Source organism: Eleginops maclovinus, chromosome 14 (assembly GCF_036324505.1).
Source record: "Eleginops maclovinus isolate JMC-PN-2008 ecotype Puerto Natales chromosome 14, JC_Emac_rtc_rv5, whole genome shotgun sequence".
NCBI lineage: Eukaryota > Metazoa > Chordata > Actinopteri > Perciformes > Eleginopidae > Eleginops > Eleginops maclovinus.
Window position 1 is genome coordinate 10114977 of NC_086362.1, and position 16607 is coordinate 10131583.

At 41.0% G+C, this 16607-nt stretch overlaps 3 non-coding genes across 3 annotated transcripts; all 3 read left to right on the plus strand.

The window, feature by feature from the left end:
• The first annotated feature begins 9712 nt into the window (after positions 1–9712).
• LOC134876372 (U2 spliceosomal RNA) lies at positions 9713–9901 on the plus strand. The gene has a single exon (XR_010167420.1). It is a non-coding gene; the product is annotated as a U2 spliceosomal RNA (small nuclear RNA).
• Positions 9902–11926: 2025 nt separating this feature from the next.
• LOC134876367 (U1 spliceosomal RNA) lies at positions 11927–12089 on the plus strand. Its single transcript, XR_010167415.1, has one exon. It is a non-coding gene; the product is annotated as a U1 spliceosomal RNA (small nuclear RNA).
• Positions 12090–13551: 1462 nt separating this feature from the next.
• On the plus strand, positions 13552–13715 carry LOC134876366 (U1 spliceosomal RNA). Its single transcript, XR_010167414.1, has one exon. It is a non-coding gene; the product is annotated as a U1 spliceosomal RNA (small nuclear RNA).
• The last annotated feature ends 2892 nt before the right edge of the window (positions 13716–16607 follow it).

Sequence of the window (16607 nt, forward strand, 5' to 3'; positions counted from 1 at the left end):
TCCCGTGTTGTTTGTCACACACCTAGACTGACTTGCATGACATTTTTAAGATTACTATTTTTTCACAATACGAATTGCACAACACTTTTATTATTCTTTATTCTTTCTAAATAATCTTTAAGTTAATTTATTTAATAAATCTACTTAAATTATTATAAAATCAGCGTGGCCTCGCTTTCATATTTCATGCATTGAGCTATGCATGTAACACCAAAATACCCACGCGCACGCGCATGCACATCAGTGGCCCGCGATTGCTTCTATGCAATGTGGTGGTCCCTGGACAAAAACCATTGAAAAACCCCTGGCTTAGAAAGTTAAGTGTTTTACATGTGAACCACTTGTTCTTTTTCAGGGAAACAAACATAGAAGTCTATGTATCGTGGCTGCCATCCGGGCCACTTTGTGCTGCAGAGCCGTTGAGAGATATGGTTAACAAACGGGTGTGCTCTGATGAGAGATATTCTCTACTACAACAAGACTGAGGAGAAACCCCTCAACAATAGAGAGACAGAGAATCAGATATACGCGCTAAAGCTTGAGCGAACTTGTGTTCACTCGGTTTTCCCCCTGTCTTTCTTGGTCCTGGTAAATGATATTCAGAAACAGGCTCCTCCTCTCTCCTCTCAGCTGGCATCGTGTGTTAGTGACAGAGAGTGGGGGTCCAGAACGAATGTTGGTGTCTGTGTACGAGTTGGACTATGGTAAACATGAGCTGGTTAGACTGCACACAGCTCAGACCTCTGATCAAATAGTTTCAGACAGCTGCCGTTCCAGGGATCACCGCTCAGCTGGCTGGAGTGAGTAACAAAGGACCGTCCACACAGACTCCACTTAGTATTGACACTCCACTTTTAGTAAGTCACAAGTATTGTCTCACTTACTCTTTCTTTACTGGGTGTGTTGTTTCATTTACTGTTACTTTATATAAAGTAAGTATTACTTAGAAAAGTACATTTACTAACATGAAAATAAAAATTACAATCAAACAAACAAGTCAAATATGTGAAGTAAATATAAATCCTCATGAAACAAGAATTTTGTGAAAGCTTTGATACACAGTCACAGTAAGGAATGACAATGGAAGCAATTGTGTCCTCACAGATTCATATTTGACATAAAAAACATATGCGCCTTCAAGAAATAATCAGTTTAATAACTGCCTTATTCGTACTACTTTACTCCAGCCAACACCTCCTCTGCCATCCCATTACTCCATCAAGCTATGTATAGTAAGCCCGACTCTTCATTAAATGTGTCTTGTATATTAAAAACCGTATGCTTTACCTCAAACATCTTTGTTCCGGAAGGATGGAAGCGAGCATTGGTCGGCAGGAAGCTTCCATCGTTACAGGAATCACGGGAGAGAAATCACCACAGGTGCCCAGCTGAGTCCTTGCAGGAGGCCCCTACCCCGTAGGGACAGGAAGTTGATGTCCTTCCTGTTGTACACTTCACAGATAGAAAAGGAATCTTGGGTGCAAGACCTCATGAGCAGAATTTGCCCTGATGAGCCTAGATCAAAAGGTTCCTCGCAGAGTGTACTAGCCTAGCAGGTTGTCCTGAATATGCAAATACAGTCGATGGAATATAGGAAAAGGAAGAAGTTTATCCATATATCAGGTCTACCATGTGAACGGACCTGGAAAGAGGAAAAGAATGAAAAATGAAGAAGGAACAAAAGATAAAAAGTTTTGATGGCAATGTATGTCGACTGGCATTACAAAAGAGGAGAGGCGCTTTTTTAGATGTACATCGAAGGTATGGATGTGACTGATTTTGAGTGGACTGCAGAGTGAGCTTTGACAACATACCTAAGTATGCATGATGTTGGCCACAAATTTTCGAAAAAACATACACAAACAAAATTTGCGGACTCTAGATACCCACACCAGGCTGTGTAAGTAACTCCATAAATACCAATGGGTGTGGGCTCTTTAACCCAAAGCTACAGCTAAAGCAACTGTGCTGTGAGTTCATCCAGTTTCCAGATGCGAAGTCATTCCAGTACGCCCGAATACCCCTCAACCCTGCCCAATGTGGAGCAACATGCAAAAGTGCACAATAAGTTCACAGTAGCTCTTCTCGTGCTTGGAGACTAAACTTTTGTTTTACAGAATCCGTGATATTTGGAGGGTATTCCTAAATATGTTTCCAAAAGTCAGAGCAAACCTTCCCTTAAAAGGAGAAGAAATACACTATTATGGAACAGGCGGTGAAGGACAAGATCCGCAGGTAGTTTAGTTAATTAAATAAAAATACACTTTTTGTTTTGCTTACACGAAACAGTTTTGTTTTTTGCAGTTCATTTTTAGCACAGCATGCGAACTGAGTCCTACTGACCAATCAAGACACACCAAATTAAAATTTGAACTCCTCCCAACATCAGTTTGTTTTTGGTAGAGGTTTAGCAGACAATGTCCTTGGAATTTTTGAAATTGAAGATCAATGTTGACACAGAGACCGGAGATCCAGTGGACGTTCTCCTCTGAAACACAGATTTGAGTATCTCTCTCTTTATAATCTGTTCTGGTCTTTGTCTGACTACGAGACCTTCATTTTACCTGGTAACATGTAAACTATACTGCATGATGCAGATATGTCTTAAACGTGAACTTTGGTTGTAATATTTTGTTTTAAATGATAACGTTACCATTAGCTTAATTCATGTAAGCGTTAAGATATAAAATAGGAGGTAGCTTATTTAATTGGTTCCATGGCTAACATTAAATGTAAGGCCAGATTTGATTCTGAAATGTGACTTTTTTTTTCTGACACACCTGAGATGTGCCAGTATTTTTCAAAATTCTAAAACAGTAACCTGACAAAGCTCAGAAGCGCATTGTGTAATTAACTTGACAAGTGACATTGATTTAATTTATATATATCTATATTCTGCTAGAAGATGTTATTATTCATTTAACCAACTCCATTTGGTTTGTTTTGGACCATGACCTGAGGTAGTAAAAGACATGTTTTGGATAAAGTCTGTTTGGAAAGTTTAAATGCCATGCATCCATTATTATATGCTGTGTGTAATATGTTCAAAAGTATTGTGTTGTTTAATTGAAGGCCCATTTTAAAAAAGTCATCATTTATGTATCTTTATTAAAAATAGCTAAACATCTTTATTTACATGTTAAAACTCTGCAAAACAGCGTGCACCACATTTGATGCAGTTGACATAGCTTCTTTTACACTCCTTTTACAATCCATCATAAACAATTATAAGAGCTTGAGGCACACCATTATGTAGATGATTCCCCCTATACCTATTTACAAACCATTCAACATGTAGAGACAAATTGTCATATGGGTCATTAGTTATGTTCACTATATAGGGAAAATTTAGAAGCGTATCCATTCCTTCCTCCCTTGTACAGCTAGCGAATCGAGGAGCATCATCACAAACTCTGAAGAGGAGAGACCAACAAAAAAGGAATTGAGTCCAGTGAATAAAATGAAAATGTATGAATAAGAAGGACACACACTACTGGTCAATACTAAAAAATACAGTGCCTAAAGCGTCTTATTCTCACCTTCAAAAGTCGATGGTTTTCCATCTGCCGTTACTGTCCAGCTCCCTTTAAGATCTCCTCCTTTCTCCTTTCTTTAGCTTCTCCCCCCACATCGTCTTTGATCGCCACCTTCATCTCGTCCTGGTGATTCTTTTCCATCTCCATCAAGTCAACTTGAAGAATAAACCATGAAAAATGGATTTTGCTTTTAACTTTTCAAACATAAGACAATTGTCTATAACGAATTCCATCCGAATTGTAATGTTAATCATAATATCTCTAAGATCTAGTTCTCAGTTGACTCACACTGTACAAAGGCGGCCTGGATCTCCTTGAGTCCAGCATGTGAGCAGTCCTCTCCATCAACCTGTCCCAATCAGCTCAATATATCCTCAAAATCCATCACCCGCCCACTTTGTAGAGAGAACGCAGGGTTGTAGGCCATTTTGTTTGCACATATACCATATATTGTCCTTTTTCTTTTAAAAGATGTTATTATTGGCTCACTTCTCAACTTGATCTGTTGAACTATTTCCAGCCTCTCCATCTCTGTGGGCCTGTATCCCATGGTCCTCAGGCATTCAGCCACATCCTTGTAGTTCAAGTATCCATCTTGATCGTGTCACAACTCTTTGCAAGCCTCACCTTTGTAACTCTGTAAAGAAAGCCATGCATCAAAAATGTATTAGAATAAATTAAGCATGTTTTAATCAGATCAAAGATGGAGGTTTTCAAGCTTTTTTCATAGTCCGTAAACTGCAATAATAATGGCGTAATCTATAAATGTTGACACTTACAATCCAACACAGCCTGACCAATTCTCTCTCCTGTAAAAAAGTAAAGAAAATATGTTGAAATTTATATCGATTTTTATTATTAAGGTACACGCAAAGCTGTGCATATACTGCCAATGTATCTTAATTGCTTGAGCTTGATGTGTTACGTACGTCATTCATAAGCATGCAATTTAAGAAGGGGTCAAAAGTGTAAAAAACTACAGGTGGCCAAGGAAAATATAGAGGGACAGTTTGGCAGAGAACGATGGAAAAGGCAAAACATTTTCAATTGAATCCACCAAGTGCGTCTCTTTTCAATAACCTATAATGAAGAGTGGCAGTCAGCCTCCCAAATGAGCCATTAAATACAGCAGATGCACTGGGCTCCAGAGATAGCAGGTCAGAAAGATTAGGCACAAAACTGTAGCACACTTCCGACTTCTCCGCCTCACTTCTGACAAATTGTTTAGTGTCTGAAATGCCAGAGCCTCCCCTGTTCTTCAGATCACATGTAATCGTAGAAAGTTAAAGTAATCAGGTGGAAAAAGCTTTATTTTCAGTGTTTAAACACACATTTATTCAATAAAAGTGTGGCATGGGACAGTAGGTGTGATCATCAAGACAGGTTTCTTTGAAATATGTCTTGCTATGTAGGTCACAACCAAGGTCAGGTAACCTATACAGCCAAGTAAGATGTTTAAGCTTCCATATTTCATCCTTCTTTGTAAGATTTCAATATTTAATTATACTGTATTCATACTATACAGATTTAAATCCCAAAATAGAGTGTCCGCTTACCGCTCCAAAAACACTGTTGAGTAAGAGTTGTAGACAACGATCAGGCACTCTGTGTTTATCTTTGACTCTTTGATTTCTTAGGAGCTCCTGAGACTGAGCCTCGATGTAGAACCATCTTAGCCTCGATAAGGAAAAGTTAAACAAAAAAAGCAAAGGGGGTAAATATACTTACATATCAAGATTGGAAACATCTATGGATTTTGTGGAAATCTCTATCTAAAGGACTCATCAAAAAAACCAACCAAAAGAGTTCCCCTGGGTTAAAGCATTTGGTGGTATTTCACTTGAGATAATTTACGGCTATGCAAAACATGGCTGCAGCTCAAAAATTGGTGGTCTGTAAAAATTCAGTAAAAAGACTCACCCTGATGCTGCCGAAGTAGCCGTATGTAGCTGACTTAGCTGATGGTGGCGATGAGCAGCTGAAGTGACGGATGCAAGCTGATGCGACAGGAGTCCGCAAGAAGTTGTAGAAGCTGTCCTCTCTGCAGCCTTCGACATGCTGTGATACAAAGAATCGGTATTCAACTGTTAACATTCACTCAAAGAGTTCTGCTGCATTGGGTTAAATGTGTTATATGATTTATTAAATAAACGCTTTAATGGGAGGGGAACAAAAGTTTGCAAGAGGAGGAAAGTCATGTTTACAAAAAATACTGATAAGAATGTAGTTTTTTGTTTCAATCTGATATTTAATCTCCAACATCTTAAATCAGAAGCTATTTGCTGCACTTTCCCTACCTTAATACCCCTCTCTTAAATTATGAGGAATGAGACAAGTATCCCCATCTTGTCCTCCTTGACTGTGTTCGGCTTCTGTAGTGACAAGTTGTGGAAGACACAACACAATCCGGCCTGCTCTCTTTTTCCTTCCCTCTCGACCTCACTCCCATCCAGAGGCTTAACCGGTTGATTACCGGCTAAACATGCAGCCAACGATTAGAAAGCACACTCTAGGAGCAGTGAGGACTGACCTGTCCCTTCAAGAGGTCAGGATCCTCCTGGTTCAAACCATAGCTTTAAGTATCTTTTATGTCAACCTTGATCACCGCTCATAAGCCTCCATTCATAATTAAGTTTTAAGATGGGCTCTATCCCATGCAAAGTGGCTCTAGTTCTGGAGTGAGAATGTGTGAGAAAAGGCTGGTAAACTTCCCTTCCCTCCTATAAGTCGTCCATTGGATATGACTTCAGAATTTATACAGGGAAAACAAAAGGCAGAAAAACAAATAGAAAATTTGATCCGACATCATATTCAAGTCAATGTATGCCTTAAAGTACAAACTTACCCAGCTAAATACATCCGGAATAGATTTATAGCAATTCTTGGTGATACATTGTTTTTAATTGACTCTCAGTACCACACAGATATGGCCCGACAGCAGGTTAATATTGGACAAATAGTCATGTTCACTATTTCATCACCTCCACCAGTTTACAGTGTATTCTTCATACGAACTACGTCAATCTATAGTGGGCTACTGTAGTTGAGGAGGACAAAATGTAGAAACGGAAGGGAACCCCACGCGTTGGGCATACACCTCCACTAAGGCCAGGGCCTACTTTATCTCGCAATCTTAGAAAACGAACAAAAGTGTAAACACCTTTGATTAGGATAGGCTTATGTATGTTAAATGAAGGGATTCTTCCTTAGCCCGTGCTTCAGTCTTCCACCAAGTTTAATGGATTCAGGCAATATTTTTTTATTCCCATTTATTAGTACGCAACTCGAAGCACACTTCTCTTTCTGTTAATGGTCGGTGGCCTTGCTATTAACTTTTGATTTGGGATGTTTTTTTCAAATCAACCAAGAAGGTTTCAGAAACAACACAGCCTACAGGACATGTTGCTTCGTTTTGAAGCAAAAGATATTTGTAGACTTTGTATGTCCTTTAAAAACGAGATCCGATACTTCATTCACCGTGCGGCGCGACACAAGTGCTTCCTTCGGATAGTTACTTTTCACTAGAGTCCTCCGCCTGCGATTGCTCGTCGTTGAGGTTTACTTTGATTAAGATATATCGGTAAATATATTAGCTCTGTGTCATATTTATGAATACCGCTCTGGAAAATGTTGTGTACTGCACCAGTAACAACCTTTGAGCCAATTTGGATTTAAGGGGACAGTTTTAATGAAGTAAATGTGTCATTAAAGGCGCATGTAGACTATCTTCACGCTAGGTAGGGTGGCCATTTCCATAACACCAAAAAGGAGGACCTTTTGGGATTATCCTTTAGTTTTATCCTGGCTTCACTGAATCCTTCAAACTCAAAACACATTACTGTAGTGTACTAACCACATAGTTGAATGTATATGTTCGATACTTTTGCCTTTCCTGGCTGCTTCCAATAGTTTTTTGTTGTAAGGAGTCTCTGGTACATGTCTGTGCAATCAAATGTGAAGTTGATACAAATTTGCAGCTCTGCCTTGACACTGTCCACATCCAGACGATTTATCTCATTTCTCCATGCTGAGGTCATCATTGAAAACACAAGTTCTGTATGTGCATTACTATATGGGATGGAGAAGATGCGCTGACCTTCCTCAGATTCACAAGTGGGACTTCTGCTTTTCAAAGCAGTTTCAGATACCGCTCCTCACTGCTTCCACCATGCCATATAACAGCAGTTGTTCTGAAGACCTGCGCCAGCCAGCTGTCTCCGGTTCTTCAGCACCTGTTCAACCTGAGCCTGCACCAGGGGACCATCCCAGTGCTGTGGAAGACGTCCTGCATTGTTCCTGTCCCAAAAAAGACGACTCCTTCTGGCTCAATGACTGGTGGCAGGTAGCTCTCACATCTCATGTGATGAAGGTGCTGGAGAGCCAGCCTGGTATTGTCCCATCTCAGAATGCAGGTGAGATCATTTCTTGACCCTCTGCAATTTGCCTACCAGGCTCACCTGGGGGTGGATGATGCTATTATCTACCTGCTGCAGCGTGCTCAATTGTACCTGGATCTATCGGGATGCACTGTGAGAATCACCTTCTTTGATTTCTTCAGTGCATTCAACACGATCCAGCCACGGCTTCTGAGTGACAAGCTGCAGGCTATGAGGGTAGGCGCGTCCATCATCTCCTGGATTGCCAACTACCTCACAGACAGGCCAAATTATGTCCGACTGGGCAGTGTACTGTCTGATGTGGTGGTTGGCAGTACAGGAGCCCCTCAGGGGACTGTGCTGTCTCCTTTCCTGTTCATCATGCCACCTGCCACCTCATTTTCAGATGACTCTGCAGTGGTAGGGTGTATAAGGGATGGACGGGAGGAGGAGTACAGAGAAGCCGGAGGTGTTGCCCAGGTTGCTTTTTTGGGCTGTGCCCGGCCAGGCTCCGTGGCAAGCCCGGCCACCAGACGCTCGCTGACGAGTCATCCTTCTGGGCCTGGCTCCAGAAGGGGACCCCGGGCTTCCTCCGGGCCGGGTAACCTCGCTTTCAAGTTTGTTTGTCATGAGGTCTTTTGAACCAATCTTAGTCTGGCCCCTTACCTGAGACCAATTTGCCATGGGAGACCCTAACAGGAACACAAGCTTCCAGACAACACAGCCCCAGGTTCATCGGGGCACACAAACCTCTCCACCACATAAGGTGCTGGTTCTCGGAAACTCACTATAGACCCAAAAGATACAAGCATTAATTCATTTTTATTGTTTTGATAATATGTGTATAGGTTAATGTTAAAATTATATTCTTAGTCTTAACATGTTCGTGTTGTGGTCCTGGGGGTGGTCACTTTCATCAGAACAACTGAGCTAGGCGAATGCTGAACGGACCACAGCAAACCTCTTAGCTCTACCACGATGGTAGGCTAATGGTTGAATCGGAATTTATAAGCAAAATCACGAATCAATAAAACGGCCCAGTTACGTTAAAATGAAAATCATAAGACGTATATAATCAGATGAATGATATGGAAAGGAAAAGTTAAGTTAGAACTACTAAAGCCAGTAGTGCAACCCATGCTAACATGAACACTATGCTTTTCCCCAAAAATGTAAAACTAACCTAAGTAATACACAGCTTTCCGTTGTCACCCTGCCTCTCCAAATGCAAAACTGACATTAACAAATATGCAGTAATGTAATAACAGCTGAAAAAGTGCTTAGATGTGTGTTTTCTTTAATATTTGCCATTCAATAACGCAATCGATGTTGTCTGTCCCATAGAATATCATGACAGCACAGCGTTTGTTTGGAACTATCGGGGCTCACATGAACCACGTGACTGCCCTGGCGGCACATCACAGAGTGTTGCAACTCTATAATACTATAATGTGCTTTAGACTTTCTCTGTCTATCTGTCTGTTCAGAAGAAATTTCAATATGTTTTACAATGGAAGTTACAGCGTTCTCCCTGACTGTTAATAACGTGGCTCAGGCTTTACATTTCTATTGGACTAAATTGTGTCACATGACCAGGAAGCGCTACGGAGCTTCAAATGCGACCACATACTTTGTTAAAATGACATTTGCTGCTGTTTTGTGCTCGTTTTACTTATGCACTGTGTTATTTGTAGATTGTTACTCCCCCCTTTATGTTTTTTGTTATATAAACATATTTTAAAACCTTGAGTAAGAGTGACTGTGCAGAGAAAGGGTCTTCTCCCACGACTGTGTGGTGTTATCGCTTCTCGGCCTTTTGGCTAAGATCAAGTGTAGTATCTGTTCTTATCAGTTTAATATCTGATACGTCCCCTACCCGGGGACCATATATTAAATTGATTTTGGAATAGGGAGATGGAAAAGGGCTTGCTCCGTCCACTCCACGCATCGACCTGGTATTGCAGTACCTCCAGGAACGGTGCACCCCCTCTCAGTGTCAAAATCAAATGGGAAGTGTGGTCTCTTAACTTTCAGGCCTTCGTTAGCATTTATTGTTGCCATGATGTTATGTGCCTGGAGCAATACTATGCGTTTGTGCAGTGATGTTATACTTCAGCAACAGTAGGACTAACAGAGTTAAGGAATAGTTATCAGTAAAAGCCCTGCTTTGAAAATGACACTACTACTTTTACTACTAAAAGTATTGGCATATAAATATACTTAAAGTACTAAAAGTATTCATTATGCTGATTGGCCCATTTCAGAATCATATATCATTGGTTTGGATTTATCAAACCTAATTCTTAATGTATTGAAACGGTTATCAAGCTGCAGGGTAGCATGTGAAAATAATCCAGGTGTAACTAAATATTTATTTGTGTTGATCATATTTTTGATCAATAATCAATAACGAAAGAAATTCAAGGTAATACATGTAGTGGAGTACAAAGTAGCATAAAATGAACATAAGTAAAGTATGGTACTTCAGTAAAATGTTCTTAGTTTTAGGTAATAACTCAGAGCTTAAACAGGAATTTAGCGAAGGAATCTGCTGCATTGTTTACGCAGGTAAACTTGGGTTTTATCTTTCAAATCAAGTGTTGCCAAGTCTCATGAAATCGACAAACATTTACTGTGTATGTAAATACTGGCACGTATTATAATATAGCGCCTGTATTTTCTAATACATAGGAAATTATAAATTGGAATTTCCTTTTCCAGGCTTTTTATATCTGTATGTGGTTGCTCCAGTTCTGATCACTCTCTAATTAAAGATCATTGAAATGCAACTGAAAGATCTCCTGTAACTGTCTTTCTTTACTTTGTTTACTCTGTCTTTCTAGTGGACACTAAAGAAATAGGCGATACAGTTTCCGGCTTTAGTCATCTGGACTGATTGACAGAGGGAGACAATGTGGCTTAAAATCATGGATGTCTGCAAAGCAGGTATGATAGCAATGTCTGTGTCTACGTTTCTTTTGTTGTTTTTGTGTGCATCTCATTTTTAAAGGAATAGTTTGACATTTTAGGGAAAGTGCTTGTCAGGTGTAAATGCTAAGATTGAGACCACTCAAGTTATGTAGTGTAAATATAAAGCTGAATCCAGAATATTTGTACTCCCAGGAAGTGGTTATAACTTGAAAGAGTGAAACAAAATAGAATTCATGGAGTTTACTTGTTTCTCCACCAGAGGCTAAAAAGCTCCTTCTGTTGTCTGTCCTGCCTTTGACAGATCAAACGTTTTCTACCTGCCCTGAGAGGACTTACCATTATTTTTAACTGATATAAATGTTATTTATGCAGTAATAATACACAAGACATAAGATCAGTTTAAACTGAAAGTTGCATATTCCTCAATGACAGTGTGTGATATGACCAGGCATCGCTCTGTAGGCAAGTAGGTTCTTAAACGTGCTTTACTGCCCTTTCAACATTTAAAATATAACTTTCTAAACATTCATTTCCGTAAACACGCTTATTAATTAGATGAACGTTTTGTTGGGCTTCATTGCTAAATTAGTTGTATGTTTCATTTGAAAACAGCCAGTGTTGATTCCCTTCCAGACCAATAGTTGGCAGTGTCTTCCGGCTGTCCCCAGTCCTAAACAAAGAAACAGGAAGTGGTTGTAATTTCAATATGAGAAACAAAACGGTGTTATTCTTTCCTCTGAGCTTCTAATGTGGATCTTCCTTATTGCAGTATGATCTATTTCAGCCTCATTTAACTTTGCTGTCAGGCTGTTGCACATTTTTTGGAGGTAAAACTGAGGAAACTGGTTATTTTAGATCTGCCATTGATATGGAAATGCAGCATTGCATCATGGGAGATGAGGCACATTTTAAAGAGAAAATAGTCCGTTTAGCCTTAAAACAAAAGAGTTTGTTCTGTTATACATTCCTAAATATTTTCACCCACTTCTAATGTCCGGTTTTTGGTTATTTGTACAGTTTCTGCCCCCTGAGTGAATGTGGTGTGTCTGTGAATGAGTCGCCTGCCAGGAGCGTGTACAACTCATACTTACCTGGCAGGGGAGATACCATGATCAAGAAGGTGGTTCACCAGGGCGAGGCTTGGCCATTGCACTCCGGTTGAGCTGACCTCTGCGAATTCCCCAAATGTGGGAATCTCGACTGCATAATTTGTGGTAGTGGGGGACTGCGTTCGCGCTCTCCCCTGATAACATGTGAAATGAAAATAATATTCATGGAGTTCAACTCTTTCCCCACCTGAGGATGCTACAGCTCCTTCTGTTGTCTGTCCTGCCTTTGACAGATCAACATTACTATCTGCACTGAGAGGGTTAACCAGTACTTCTAACAGATATGAAAAGTGTTACTGCAGTTATAAAACACAAGACATCAGATCTGTTTAAACTGGAAGTTGCACATTCTTCACTGATGGTAAATTAGATTTTTTGGGGTTTTAAGTTTTGATTGGTCTACATTGTGTGACATGACCAGGCATCGCTCTACTGCACTACTGGACTTGAACGCTGTTCATTTCACATTTAGATCCTATTTAATATTCCGTTCCTCCAACACCGAAGGTATATACAATATCCTACTTTACAGTACTGCTTATATCTGTGTTATTTTTCATTTCATTTTGTGTTCATTTTGTATGTATATTTTTATACAGTTGTTGTTATTGCTATTTTATTTATTGAGCTGCTGCAGTATAAAAATGTCCCAAATTGGGATCAATAAAGTACCTATCTCTCTCTGTAGACGACGAGGTTGTTAACCGTGCTGAGTTCACTGTCCTTTCAACATTTAAAACTAACTTCTAAACACTCAATTATTTGTCAGTCATCAGGCTTATTCATTTGATTAAATGTTGCTTGGATTCATTGCTATAGTGCTGCAGAAACCCCAAGAAACACTCCTACTTTCAGAGCCCAGGCACCATTGTGTAAGTGTTCACTTTATGTTCTTGCTGTTACCGGTGCACAGAGAGACCTACTACAAATATTGAAATATAATAATTAGCCTACACGGCCAAAAGCAATTCAATCTATTGTATCAGTCCTGCTATAAATCATTACTTAAATGAAAGTCACCATGTTCAGTTTTCTAAATGTTATTTAGTGATGTTGTATTAGCTACATGGTCCTTTTTAATGCTGCAGTTTTTAATTTAGCTGTTCTGCTTTTGTAAAGATTTTAAAACAGCCAGTGTTGATCCCCCTCCAGACCAATAGATGGCAGTGTCTTCCGGCTGTCCCCAGTCCTAACAAAGAAACAGGAAGTGGTTGTAATTTGAATGAGAGAAACAAAACGGTGTTATTCTATCCTCTGAGCTTCTAATGTGGATCTTCCTTATTGCAGTATGATCTATTTCAGCCTCATTTAACTTTGCTGTCAGGCTGTTGCACATTTTTTGGAGGTAAAACTGAGGAAACTGGTTATTTTAGATCTGCCGTTGATATGGAAATGCAGCAATGCATCATGGGAGATGAGGCACATTTTAAAGAGAAAATAGTCCGTTTAGCCTTAAACAAAAGAGTTTGTTCTGTATACATTCCTAAATATTATTACCCACTTCTAATCTCCGGTTTTTGGTTATTTGTACAGTTTCTGCCCCCTGAGTGAATGTGGTGTGTCTGTGAATCAGTCGCCTGCCAGGAGCGTGTACAACTCATACTTACCTGGCAAGGGAGATACCCTGATCAAGAAGGTGGTTCACCCAGGGCGAGGCTTGGCCATTGCACTCCGGCTGAGCTGACCTCTGCGAATTCCCCAAATGTGGGAATCTCGATTGCATAATTTGTGGTAGTGGGGGACTGCGTTCGCGCTCTCCCCTGATAACATGTGAAATGAAAATAATATCCACGGTGGTTACTTGCTCCTTCATTTGAGGGTGCTACGGTTCCTTCTGTTGTCTGTCGTGCTTTTGACATATCAAACATTGCTACCTGCACTGAGAGGGTTAACCAGTACTTTTAACTTGCATAAATAGTATTACTGCAGTTAAAATACACAAGACATCAGATCTGTTTAAACTGGAAGTTGCACATTCTTCAGTTAACGTAATCTCAATTTACTAACAAAGTTTCATTTACTGTACATCTGTAACCATTTTGATATACTGCTTTGAAAATAGGGGATGCATCTTTTAGGATGCACTGCTTTCCGAATAATAAACCCTGGATTATAAGTGACCTGAAGCAGCTTTTAAACAAGAAGAAGGAAGCTTTCAAGTCTAGGGACAAATCATTGCTGAGGAGCATCCAGCACGACCTGAGGGCCAAGCTGAGGAAGAGCAAGGATTCCTACATAAAGAACCTGGAGGCCAAGCTTCAGCAGAACAATAGCAAGGATGTGTGGACTGGAATGAAGGCCATCACGGGGTTCAAGGGGAGAGAGAGACTGACGACCGGCACTCTGGAGAGGGCTAACAAGCTGAACACCTTCTTCAATAGGTTCAGCCCCCCCGCCCCCGCTGCTGTCTCCTCCACTTCACACCTCACCTCCACCACAGAGATGAGTATCCGGACTTCAACATCCACCCACTGCTCTCCGTGCCTCTGACCCCTCCATCACTGTTGAACACTCTGAACTCTACTTTCTCACCTCTGACGTCCCTCCCTGCTACCCGAGACATCAAACCCCCTCCCCTGCCTCACTGTAACCACAGGCCAGGTGAAGAGACGGCTGGAGAAAATACACCATGGCAAATCTGCAGGCATCAGCCCCAGGGTTCTGAAGACCTGCGCCAGCCAGCTGTCTCCGGTTCTTCAGCACCTGTTCAACCTGAGCCTGCACCCGGAGACCATTCCAGTGCTGTGGAAGAGGTCCTGCTTGGGGCCCAATGACTATCGGCCGGTAGCTCTCAGATTTATTTTATTTTTTAAGTAAGGTAACTCCAAGGTTTCAAGGTTTTATTGGTCATATGCACAGCATATACAACGTATATGTTGGCAATGAAAATGTTATGTCCCATGCTCCTCCAACAACTCAACATACATGGTGCAAATAAGATAAATAAAATAGTGCAAAAAGAGAAAAAATATTTACAATAACAACAACACGTCTTGTGATGTGGTGGTTGGCAGTACAGGAGCCCCTCAGCGGACTGTGCTGTCTCCTTTCCTGTTCATCATGCCACCTGCCACCTCATTTTCAGATGACTCTGCAGTGGTAGGGTGTATAAGGGATGGACGGGAGGAGGAGTACAGAGGGCTGGTGGATAATTTTGTGTAGTGGACGGGGAAAAATCATCTGCTTCTGAATGTGGCCAAGACCAGAGAGATGGTCATTGACTTCAGGAAGAAGAGGACGTCCTCACTGCCCCTGTGCATTCTGAGTGAGGATGTAGCTGTGGTGGAGGATCACAAGTACCTTGGTGTGCACCTAGACAATGGACTGAACTGGAGGGCCAACACTGACGCTGTGTACAAGAAGGGGATGAGCCGACTCTATTTCCTGAGGAATCTGAGATCCTTCAACGTGTGCAGCAAGATGTTGGAGATCTTTAACCAGTTTGTTGTTGCTAGTGCACTCTTCTTTGCTGCCGTCTGCTGGGGGGGCAGTATCAGAGCCGGTGACACCAGCAGAATCAATAAACTGATCCGGAAAGCTGGCTCTGTCATCGGCATCAAACTGGACAATTTTGAGGCTGTGGTGGAGATGAGGACCCTGAACAAACTGTTGTCCATCATGGATAACCCCACCCACCCTCTCCACCTGCAGCTGGACAGACAGCGCAGCTCCTTCTCCAACAGACTGCTCCAGCTCCGCTGTCACAAGGACAGGTACAGGAGAACATTCCTGCCCACTGCAATAACTCTGTACAATAATACCCCTCTGGTTGGCAGACAACTCACTGCTCCATAGCCTCTCTGTAAACTGGACTTAGCATGCACTCCTTCACACTTAACATTGTGCATTTACACTATATTGTTATTGCCTTTTTGTACATTTGTGTATTTCATTTTCATTTTTACTTCATTATTTTTTAGTTCTAATTATTTATATTTGTTTTGCTTCTTAGTATTTCGCTGCTGCAACGCAAAACATCCCCAGTTTGGGATAAATAAAGTACTTCTGATTCTGATTTTATATTTATTTTTGGCATCTAACCTTGTAGATAAAGGTTTTCATTTGCTCTTCCTGTTTCTCATGTTTTTGAATATGTGTAGTGCCGGTTTTTGCATCTGTTGTAGCATGTTTGACCGTACAGAGATAACTACTCTACTGGGATAACGGTTTACGTATCACAGTGCAGTTCTCTCAGTTCACCACGACAGTGTGCTGAAGCTCCGTTTGTTGTCTCGCTAGCAGTTAACTGATCAGACACAGACAATACTGTCTTCCCTTACAACGGACTTAGCGGTACCCAGAGCTATATAGACACTAGTGACTGCAAGCCGTACACTCGTACAGGTAACGACAACCGACAACTGTCTTTTCTGGGGACGTGTGTCTTGGTACGGAGGGGTTTCAGATAATACCTCCAGCAGCGCAGCACAGGCGGTCCTCCACTCCTCCTCGTCCTTTCTCCAATGCGCCCATATGCAGTGTATGTTTACAACCAGTTTTTAAGCAAATGTTTGAATGTAATAGACACACGACTTAAGTCAAAGCCTATCCTATCTGCCTTTTGTTCTGTTGCACCGAGAAGTAGATATTAAATTTAGTTATTAGCGGTTGGCCTCATATTTCTTTCCATCTGCAACCACTAGTGCTTTACCGTA